The sequence below is a fragment of the Bombyx mori genome, chromosome 1 (genome assembly GCF_030269925.1).
Source record: "Bombyx mori chromosome 1, ASM3026992v2".
Taxonomy (NCBI): domain Eukaryota; kingdom Metazoa; phylum Arthropoda; class Insecta; order Lepidoptera; family Bombycidae; genus Bombyx; species Bombyx mori.
Window position 1 is genome coordinate 17,077,560 of NC_085107.1, and position 12,112 is coordinate 17,089,671.

General features: G+C 38.3%; 1 long non-coding RNA gene across 1 annotated transcript; it reads left to right on the top strand.

Moving 5' to 3' along the window:
• Nucleotides 1–6,055: 6,055 nt before the first annotated feature.
• Nucleotides 6,056–11,347, top strand: LOC134199796 (uncharacterized). The gene is made up of 3 exons (XR_009974422.1): nucleotides 6,056–6,231; nucleotides 6,318–6,514; nucleotides 10,712–11,347. It is a non-coding gene; the product is annotated as an uncharacterized LOC134199796 (long non-coding RNA).
• The last annotated feature ends 765 nt before the right edge of the window (nucleotides 11,348–12,112 follow it).

Consider the following 12,112-nt stretch of genomic DNA (forward strand, 5'->3'; position numbering starts at 1 on the left):
GCATAAAGCAGTCATGCATCCCCTATTGTACTGTGGAATATAACACAATTGATGATTGTGCACACGAACGATGCCATCAGGTCCAGGGAATGTAGCCACAATTCTTCCAAGCTTCCATTGTAATGGTTGCAAGTAATCCTCCTTTACAACTACCAGTGAATCCATTTTTAGACTACCTTTGCATGAACGCCATTTAGTTCGCTGTTGCAACTCTGCGATGTATTCCTTGCTCCAACGGACCCAAAAATGTTGTCGAAGCTGTTCAATTCGTTCATAACGACTTAAATTTCCACTGGAATAATCTTGATAGTTACGTTCAGGTAACGACGTGAGAGGACGTCCAATCAAAAAATGTCCTGCAGTCAGTGGATTCAAATCATCTGGATCTGAAGACAGCGGAGTTAAAGGCATAGAGCTCAATATCGCTTCGATCTGCGTGAACGTGGTGTAAAGTTCCTCGAACGTCAGATTACAATTCCCCAGCTCTCGTTGCAAATGATATTTGGTTGAGCGAACACCTGCCTCCCACAGCCCGACAAAATGAGGGGTATACGCGGGTATAAAATGGAAGTTAATACATTCATTTGCTAAACTCTCACCCAAGGAATTGCAATTGTTCTTTAAAAACTTTGAGATATCATTATGCGCACCAACAAATGAGGTGCCGTTGTCTAAATAAATATTCAGCGGCTTGTCTCGGCATGAAATAAGACGACGCAATGCTAGTAAAAAACATTTACTAATTAAATCACTTACTAGCTCCAATTGAATGGCTTTGGTGGTAAAACATATGAAAACAGCTAAATACACATTCACTAATCTACATCCACGTCCTCGACGACTAGCACGCATGATAGGACCAGCGTAATATACACCCACAGTTTCAAATGCGTAGCCGCCTGCAGACAACCGTCCTTGCGGTAAGTTTCCTATTAATGAAGTAACGATTTTTGCTTTTATACGACTGCATAGAACGCAATTGTGATATGTGGCCTTTGCCAAGTTCCGACCGCCTATAGTATTTCTCCCTTATGGATGCTAATAACAACTGTGGACCTGCGTGCATCAGCTTTTTTATAAATATTAGTTTTGTGAAAATATGAGTGGAGTGGACTGTAATATTATAGGATGTTTTTTATCATAGCAAAAGCCGAATTATCGAGACGTCCTCATAAGCGCATTACATTGTCGTTATCTAAGTAAACATTAAAATTTAATAGTGGACTCCCTTTAGGTAATTTTTCACCTTGAAGTAATAACTTATATTCAGGAAATGAATCAGATTGACATTTTCTAACAATAACATTAAACGCATTCTGCAGCTCGTACTCTTCTAAAAAAGCACGTGCTGTGGTGCGATCATTACACAGGTAAATGAAGCGTAATACATAGGCTACAGAACGCACAAGTCGTTGGTAATTAGAGCGACGACTAAAGTCAATAAAATTATCAGTGTAGCTAGTACTAGTATTAATAACAACAGTATTGAGAGAGACGTCAAGACGGAGCTCGGGCAAAACTTCAACGGTCTTAGGTCTAGAAGGCCAATCACATGATTCTTTACTTAAAAAATCAGGGCCGTTCCACGATAGATGCAACATCTAAAATTTACATCCACTCCTCGAGATATAAGATCTGCAGGGTTCTGATTCGTTGGGACGTGTCTCCAGGTACAGTTACCTGCCATCTCTAATATTTCAGCTACTCTGTTACGAACAAATGGCTGAAGCTTGTGAGGCAACATTTGTATCCATCCCAACACTATGGTGGTATCGGTCCAAAAATAGACATGGTCTATTTTAGCCCGAAGAGAATTTTTCACCTTATTATAAAGCCGTGCTCCAATCAAGGCACCACAGAGCTCCAACCTCGGAATTGTAGTTGGTTTAATTGGAGCCATTCGACTCTTCTCTATCAATAGGCGAACCATTATTTCTTCTTTATCGTTGGTACTACGAATGAACACAAATGCACCATATGCGCGCTCAGATGCATCTACAGGAATCGCAGCTAACCAGTCTAGGCACACGTACATCATTCAAGAGTTGTAAGTTTTGAACGATGCCGTTTCATTGCTGACGAATATCACACGACAGAGGTTGATCCCATGTCAGCTTCTGAAGCCATAATTTTTGCAATAACATCTTCATTACAATAACACAAGGTGCCAATAAAGCTAAAGGGTCATAAATGCGTGAAATTGCGGAAAGTATGTCACGTTTAGTATTACGTTTAGGAAGTGATGAATCTATCGGAAATGACAGTTTGTCAGAGCTCGCGCGCCAACCGAGACCCAATAACTTACTGGGCTCGTTAGACCCAACATTTAAGTCTAGGGATGTATCAGTGGTATCAGGTACTAGCGTCGGTGCATTTGACATCCATTTTCGCAACGGCATCCCAGCCGATGCTAGTACGTCAGATACCTCCTTCCGGGTTTTGCACAGCCTACTGATTTCATCAGCGCTGGTCAGAGGTCGTCAACGTAAAAATCGCGCGCTATTATTTCTGAAATATCTTTATCAGTACAATCAATGGCTAACTGCTTAAGACATCTAATTACAAGAAAGGGTGCACTAGCAGTACCGTAAGTGACTGTGTTCATTTGAAAAGTTTTAATAGGATCAGATGAATTATCACGCCAGAGAATCTGTTGCAGCTGCCTATCAGACTCATGGGCGACAATCTGCCTATACATCTTTTCGATGTCCGCTGACAAAATATATTTATGCTGTCTACACCGGAGAAGTATGGAAAGCAGATCCTGAACCGTAGGACCAACCAGCTGAATATCGTTGAAAGAAATGCCAGACATAGTAAGGCTACTCGCATTATACACTACACGGAGTTTCGTAGAAGTGCTGCTTTCACGCAACACCCCGTGGTGAGGCATAAAATACGCCGGGCGATTCTCGTCTGCTTCATGCGCGTCTGTCATGTGACCTAATGTACGGTATTCCGTCATAAACTTTTTATACATTTGACACAGTTCCGGTTTGTTGCTCAATCTGCGCTCTAAAGAAATTAAACATTGTTTCGCTCGTGAGTAGGATTCACCCAATACATCAGTGCTTTGCTTGAGTGGTTGGTATACGAACGCAGAAACGATCATCGTCAAGACGGTACGTATTTTTAGTAAAATGATTCTCACAGAGCTTTTCGTCTGGCATATAGTGAGGTGACTTTAAATCAATTTCTTCTAGCTGCCAAAAACGCGTTAAATCGGTTCTGATGTCATTCTCCTTAAAATCATTCCCCTTAAGATATCATCCTTAAAACTTGAATTTGTTTTAAGGAGGTTACATCTTAAATCATTGGATAGTAGAGATATGACTGGTAAATAAAGGACCTGAAATAATCCAGCCTAATTTCGTCTCGCATAGAACGGGTTTTTTATTAGGTACTTAGTTGTATTTGTTGTGACCCAACTAAGTTCCAAAAGAGATTAGCACCGATTAATAAATCAACCTCGCAAGTTTGTGAAATAACGGACCAGCTAAACAAATATCCGAGGGTATTTTCATTTTTGAGATGTTGATTTCAGGACTTGGAACATTACTAGTAATAGATGGCAAAACATAACAAAAAATGTCGGTTATAAAATGATCATTTAATGATTTCATATTTACACGACATGTTTTGTCTACGCGTAATGACACGTTATTAATGCCCAATATCGATTTATCAATCTCGCTAGCTTTTAAATTTAATTTATGACACATTCTTTCAGTCATAAGGCAAGATGTGCTACCACTGTCTAATATGGGACGCACGACGTGTTCACAATTATTACCATGACATAACTTAACTAAAGCTGTGGAGAACAATACGTCACACGGCTGAGGTGGACAATGACCTTGACTTGATGCAACGCTTGCTGATAAGAAAACATTGCTACGATCGAGAGAAGACTTACTGACGACGACGGACGCTGGAACTGTCGTGCTAGAAGTATCTTTTTCGGCTTTACAATTATCTATAATTATATTAGGTTTAGACATATTAGGTTCCGAAATATGAACTAAAGTGTTTTGTCGTCGCTTACATATTCTACAACTAGGCTTCTTACAATGATTTGCGAAATGTCCCGACCGAAAGCAATTGAAGCAAACTTTAAAATTAGGTAACGCCTTCATTTAGGCCTCGTTACTTAGAGCTAAGAATTGCGGACAATTATTAAGATTATGAGCACATTTACACTTTGGACAAACCCTAGAAGGTGATTCAGAGTTTGAGCTAAGTGAATCTTGAGCTTACCATAGCCTTAAGCTTAGTTAGCTTAACCTTTACTACGCAAAACTGTGGGTGCGCTGTGTATCTCTAAGTTCTCCATAAAATCAGCTTGTCTGTTTAAAAAACCAATGAACATATCAAAGTAGGATATGGGGCCATTTTGATCCAGATTACGTTTTTGTTCTTCCCACGCACAGTAGGCTTTTTTGTCTACTAAAAGTTGTAAAGATGTTACTTACTGGTGATAGGACCTGTTGTTTACTGGTGGTGGGACCTGTTGTGAGTCCGCGCGGGTAGGTACCACCGCCCTGCCTATTTCTGCCGTGAAGCAGTAATGCGTTTCGGTTTGAAGGGTGGGGCAGCCGTTGTAACTATATTGAGACCTTACAACTTATATCTCAAAGTGGGTGGCGCATTTACGTTGTAGATGTCTATGGGCTCCAGTAACCACTTAACATCAGGTGGGCTGTGAGCTCGTCCACCCATCTAAGCAATAAAAAAAAATGTTATATAGAAGTAATCCGTATATAAAATCAAAACAATATTTTTTTTGTTTTTATCTCAATGAACATAAAACAATTACAATATTCAAATTCCAATTCCAATTATTCTTGTCTCAACTGTTTTAATTACACTTAGTTTATGCTATTAGAACGAAAAAGTGAGGTTTATACCAACTACCTGCCGACACAAATAAATAAAAGATAGATAGGCACTAAAACTTATTATTTTACTGAATTTAATCAAATTGATTCCCAATTTACAACAATATATCTGATGACAAAGTAGCCATGTAAGTATATAATGTAAATCCAACAAATGTGGGCTTTACTGACCTGTACTAATTAATGATCAATACTTACAATACCTTAATTAACTACTTGTCTGAGTGCTGGGTTATATATAATTAAGCATTTAAAATACTTTTACACCGCTCACAGCACTCGGTACGAATTCCTTGTTAAATTCCGTTTTAAATTGCAACAACGTACTATTTCAGTTTTTAATGAGATAATAATCCACTCGTTACCTTCTGGTTACTAATTTATCTTACTGGTACTAAATCTTCAAAATCCAGCTCTATCCAGGACCATGTTCGGGAATTACAGAATTAAAATAATATAAATTGGGATAAAAATTCAAAGCGTATATTTTAACGTGTCGCGCAGTGCTCAGTTTGCGCGGTAAAAAAAAACCACAGACTAAATATATTCAGGCGCTTGAACAATTGTTATATTATTTCCCACATTTCGATTACTTTACAATACTCGTGGTCACTGGCGAGTGGGGTGTTCTTCTTATTAGACATTTGACAATCTGTGGTAAACTTAATAAAGGGTGGGACTGAGACTTTTTGGCGGGAACGCGAGAAGTGAAGTTGTGTGATTTGTTTTATTTTGTTTATTTAGTATTTCTTCAGGTTTAAATGTGTAATAACGATGGTTTATTAACTGTTTAATATCTGTGAAAGTGCACAAATGTGGAAAAATGAAACAAAGCCGCTGGACGTAACTTCTCGGGATCCTCCAAAAAAGACAACTGAAAACTTTCAATAGGTAAATGACCACCATTTTACTGAGATCATATTTCATCCCACATCATCTCATCTCGTTTAATTTCATCCCAGTTAATTATTGTCTCAAATTAATCATCTTCATTTCATTTCACTCCATATTAAAAATTTTCATAAAAATAAGAATATAAATTAAAATAAGACCTGACCTAAAGGTCTTAGTTACCAGGACATAAAATCCCTTAAAAAAAAAGGGTGGGACTTTTATTGAGAACCGTCGAGAGCTAATAATAATTAGACTTGAATTCGAATACGGGCAAACGTGGATTGCGGAGGGCTGCCTCGGTGGCCAATATTGGGGAGCCTGCGGATTGTGTGCGGAAGCGGTTACCGTGAAGCAATCACACATTCCGGTTTGAAAGAGATTGCTGTTACTCTGTTACTTATTACTCGTGACTCATTGTCGGCGTTGACATTCAATTTAGGTACTTTATTTATAGATTTCGTCATTTTTAGTTTTCAGTTATTAATTTTCATTTATATTGATTTAGTGTTTTTTGTGTTTTTTTAGCGAGTGTTTGACTTTTGTCATATATCAAATTAGTTGACACATTAAAATGTTAATATGCTCTAGAAAGTTTTCGAATAACAAACGGGATATCAACACGTAAAAGCAGTTTTAATTATGTCTACTATAATATAGTAGCGGAAATCGAAGAAGATACTAAAATTTGAAATATCTAAGTGAACCGAATCCGGTGTTTATACGTAAATAGAATCACACATTTTTTTATTGCTTAGATTGGTGGACGAGCTCACAGCCCACCTGGTGTTAAGTGGTTACTGTGGCCCATAGACATCCACAACGTAAATGCGCTACCCACCTTGAGATATAAGTTTAAGGTCTCAGTATAGTTAAGTATAGTTGAGAAAATGAGGTTAAAATCTCAAGTTCACTGCGTAACGACTAGCGCGCTTTTCAAACCAGAATACCTAACGGCAGATAGAATTAGTTGGGTGGAAACTAAAAAGCCATACACGAAAAATATCATTAAAAAAATTATATATACGACTTAAATACAATTTCACGCCAATTTCCGTTTATCATAATCGTGTACATTGATTTTTAATCAGTCACCTAGAATTATTTGAAATGCGTAATTGTGTGAATAATGAATTATTTTCTTCTACGCTGAAATGGAATTAATGGTACGAAATGTAATATTTTTCAATTGTCTCTGAAATTAAAAATGTCCGCTTCGTAATTGCGTGTTATAACACTGTTCTGCATTTTCTATTTCTGCCGCTTAGAGCTCGCATGTTCGGCTTGAAAGGTGCATAAGACATTAAAGCAACACAACGAAAATTTCAAGCAATAGCTTTTTAATACGCTTTTATTAGTTTCAGACGTATGTATGTAAAAGAATCTTTGAACATGATTTTGACCCCTTTCAACATGTCGGATTAACTGAAAATTTTGTTATACTTATTAAGGACCGATAAAAATACAATATTTTAAAAAAAATGGAAAAAAATATTAAAATTCAACTAAAAAATAGAAAATAAATTATAATAAATTTAAATTGATAATAGTGTAAAAAAATATATTTTATTGTAAAAAAAGCGTGGGGTGCATGGTGAGGTGAGGGTTTAGTTGATTTTTATATAAAGCGTGTTTTTTAGTGTTTTTAAACTATTATTTTTTTACAATAAAATCATTTTTTCCTATTTTTAATTCAAATGTTCACGATTGACTTCCACGGTGAAGGAATAACATCGTGTAATAAAAATGAAACCCGCAAAATTATAATTTGCGTAATTACTGGTGGTAGGACCTCTTGTGAGTCCGTGCTACCACCAACCCTGCCTATTTCTGTCGTGAAGCAGTAATGCGTTTCGGTTCGAAAGGTGGGGCAGCCGTTGTAACTATACTTGAGACCTTAGAACTTATATCTCAAGGTGGGTGGCGCATTTACGTCGTTTTATGATTGAAAGTTTACTGGTGTCCCGAAGGCCTTTCCGGTTTCACCAGGACAGGTGGGCGAGCAAAGGCTCAGCCAAGAGGGGTGGGATTTGCTAACAACTGCCCGAGCGCCTCCGAAGGAGACCTAACAACTCAAGAGCAATTGTTTCGCGAATGAAACTACTACTCGCGTCGCGATACTACGAATCGCGACCCGCTGAGAAGATCCGGCGAGAAATCAGCGGGCTGATGCATGGGTTAGGTTGCACGTCGACCTCTTTGTCGAGTTCGACGAGTACGGTTACCGGGGTCCCTAAGCCTGCCCCTAGTATTAGAGCTGAAGGCATCTAATGCAAAGGTTATTGGATCTGATGGATCCGTAAGGACGTGTCTAGGGCGTCGACGGTGACTGGCTCCTACATGATCAGGATTCGGGGAGTAGTCAGCGGCGGCAACGATAAGGCGATTATCATGACGCATAGCCTTATCGAAGTATCGTTCCGACGCTGACTTCATGTATTTCCGAATTGATTCGAGGCCCAGGTCGTCGTGTAGGTCAACGTTCCTCATGAACCACGGAGCCCCGACAGCTAACCTGCAAAAGCGGGATTGTAGGGATTGGAGGGTGTCTATGTGTGTGCGGGCCGCGTGAGCGAACACCACACTCGCGTAAGTCATGACGGGCCTTATGCAAGTTTTGTAAAGTGTCACCTTGTTCCGAAGGGACATTTTACTCCGCTTATAGATCATGGGGTGGAGTCTACCGAGAATAAACGCGGCACGGTCACGGACTGATTTTATATGCGGGCGGAATGTCATCGATGCATCCAGGGTAACGAACAGGTACTTGACCTTCCTGGCCCAGGGTATGAGTTGTCTAAAGAGAGTAATCGGGGGTGTGAGATTCCTCCTCCTAATCCGGGAGGAAATCCGTGTGGAGCTTCCCCTCTGAAATAGCACCGCAGTACTTTTCGCTGGGTTGATGTCTATGCGCCATTTTCGGAACCACTGTCCTAGGGCTAGGGCTGCGCTCTGAAGCTTCTTCGCGATTAGGGACTTATTTCTACTAGAATAGTAAACAGTCGTGTCGTCGGCGAATAAAGCTAAATGGGTCGGCGGCGACCGGGGAATATCGTTGACGAATAAGCTAAATAGGAGGGGTGAGAGGACAGAACCTTGCGGGACCCCAGCTGTGAGAGGTCGTGGGAAGGAGCGGGTTCCCTCGACTCGATATCGAAAAGAGCGGTTCGACAAGAAGTCCCGTATGATGGGCACGAGACTATCCGGCACGCCCATGTTGAATAGTTTGAAAATCAAACCATTGTGCCAGACTTTGTCGAACGCTTTTGCGACGTCGAAGAAGAGAGCTCCCGTGTATAACGGTTTTGGTCGATTAAGCCCCACAAGAATGTGCTCCGTGAGGCAGTGCACCTGAAATCAGACCATCTGGCATCTCGGACTTCGGCGATGCGAGACTTTACGTCGCGTTGTAGGGCACGCATTCGAATACGATTTTCCGCGGTAGGATACCTGTCGTAGGCGCGTATCGAGGCGTTCTTAGCTCTAAGGAGTTCCCTAATATCGTCGGACAATTTGAAGCGGTGAAGGAAGTCCTCCGCTACAACTTGTTTCGATGACCTATCTAATGTCGAGGTGATGTGTGATGTTAAGATGTCTATGGCGTCGTAAATGTCTATGGGCTCCAGTAACCACTTAACACCAGGTGGGCTGTGAGCTAGTCCACTCATCTAGTAATAAAAAATTATAATAATAATAATAAAATTATTAATTTTTTTTTCTATTTTTTAGTTTCATTTTATATAAAGCGTGTTTTTTAGTTTTTTTAAACTATTATTTATTTTTCATTTTTTAGTTGAATTTCCATTGTTAATATCTCTTTTAAAAAAAATTTCATTTTTTTTTCATTTTTTTTAAAATATTGATTTGTGATCGGTCCTCGATAAATCTACAAAGTTTGAATGAAATCTGACCGTTAAAAGTGGGTCAAAATCGCGTCTAAAGGAGTCAGTTACAAACATACAAGTGAAGCTAATATAAAGCACAATCATTTTTTCTTACACTATTTTTAATTAAATTTTATTAAAATTTATTTTCTATTTTTTAGTTGAATTTTTATATAAGCGTATTTTGTTAGTTTTTTAAATTTTTTTTTGCTTGTGTAATTAGTGGGTCGAGCTCACCTGAACTTAAATAGTTACCGTACCCCATAGGCATTAGTAACTACCACCCTCCTTGAGACTTGATTTCTAAGTCTCAATTTTACATTACAACAGCTGCCCCATTCTTGAAATCGAAATGCTGCTTCACGGCATAAACGACATGGTACCTTGCCCATGCGGGTTTTTATTTACTACCAGTAATTAAGCAAATTACAATTTTGGCGGGTTTAATTTTGAGGTTAACACACGACGTAATCCCTTCATCGTGGAAGTAATTCGTGAAATTTTGTTAAGTACATATTTTATTATAAAACTGTTGTCGCATCGCTCAATAAGATGCAACGAGCAATATACCCTTTAGGCCACGATGACTTAAAATTTTATTGTTTATCGTATTCCCATGTAAGAACTTCATACTTCTAAAATATGCTATGAATTTTAGTGTCACAGCAGACGTGGTCTATTGTATTATTTTTATGAACTTAAATATGCTGTAGCATCTCCCACACAATAAAACAATATAAAATCATAATTATTATTTTGTTACAAAGGAACGCTTGTTGTATTGATGTATTGAAGCGTGCAAACGTTGTCCATAAATCCTGTTATAATTTAACACAAACACTTTTTACATGTTAACTACTACGTGAAATCGCTACGCCGAGCACTGTATTAAATTCCTCGTGCCTCGTAATACCTCGTATCTAATTTAATACCTCGCCGAATTCACAGCTCATAATCGATATGAAGTGTAATGGAAATTCGCTTTCTGAAAATGCGTTGCAGCATCACTAATCCGTCCCGGTAAATTGAATGTTTCAGATTCATATCTTCGTTGCTAATGCGGTATTTGTATCGGTTCAAATGCTGAACGTTTTGCCGCGCCAAATACAAGCGGTAGAGAACAAAATAATTGGAGAGGCAAATGTACGTGCGCTCGAAGCATTCCTTAATAATCCAAAATTTTACTTACACGCACGGAGATTGAATCGTGATAATTTAAAGAAACTTAAAGTCGTCTCCAAGGTCTCGAGTAACGTACTGAGAAACGAAGATGATAAAGCTGTTGGCGTTCCGTATTCACCTCACTTATCTAATTTTGAGGCGACCATTGAAAACGAACTGAAAAATTCTTTGTCAAACAAAAACTCGGCTTTATATGATCGTCCATACCTTGAAAAGAAAGGTAAGAACGACTACCTTGTAATCAAACCGGAGCTATTGGATCCTTTCGTGACTGTGATACCTAACGCTATACACTACAACATTGAGAAGAAATGCGTGAACTGGTTGGATGATTGCAGCCTGAAGGGCATACGGGCGAAGCTGTTGAGAGGTGTTCACTCTCCTTTTAAATAAACTTTTTAATCAACTTGATCTCTATAGCCCTCGGCTAGATATTACCTGTTCTTGTTATGAAAAGCGATATGCATCATTAAAATAACAGCGCTTTTTGTATTCCTCTGTTATTTATCCGTATAATGTAAATTTTAAATCTAAATATTATTTTAAATAAACTAGCGCTACTATATTTTTCTGAATAATAAACTAGCACTTGTTTGAGATACAATAACTAGAACTACTACGCCATTAATAAGAATATCTCAAGAACTAGTGAAATATATGCACAGAATAACAAAAGATGAAAATTTACATCTACAAAATAAAATCGATTGACCGGACTTAATTTCTTTAAATGTATATAGTTTCAATCTTGTTATTTTATGAAATATACTGTTCACTAAGACTCATAAATCTAGAATAAAAGTTGACAAACACAATTTACTATATCATTTATTATAATTGTTAAGAAAAACAAAAACAACAAAACAAAATAAAATTAGCTTAATTTGTTTGCCTTCTAACATACTTTATTATACGAATTGCCAGATAATCCCAGATGTGCGGTCGAATAAAATAGCATCTAAGAACGTTTATAAACCAAGTAGGTATATTGAGATTGAAGAAGAGAATTATGAGAAATGGTACTACAACCTGAATGTAAGCATTTTGGCTGTAAAGTTAGAGAGATAGATGATTCGGTTAGAAGCGTTGAGAGCTAGATGCGGAAAATCCAAGACTGTACGAGATAAAAATACATGGAAAAGATTCACTCATTCAGAATCGCATCGATTTGCAAAAAAAAGGAAATTAATACCTAATTTTACGGTGGTGCAGTCAATTGTTATATATAGCGCCACTGACTGCGGCGAAAGTTCTGGG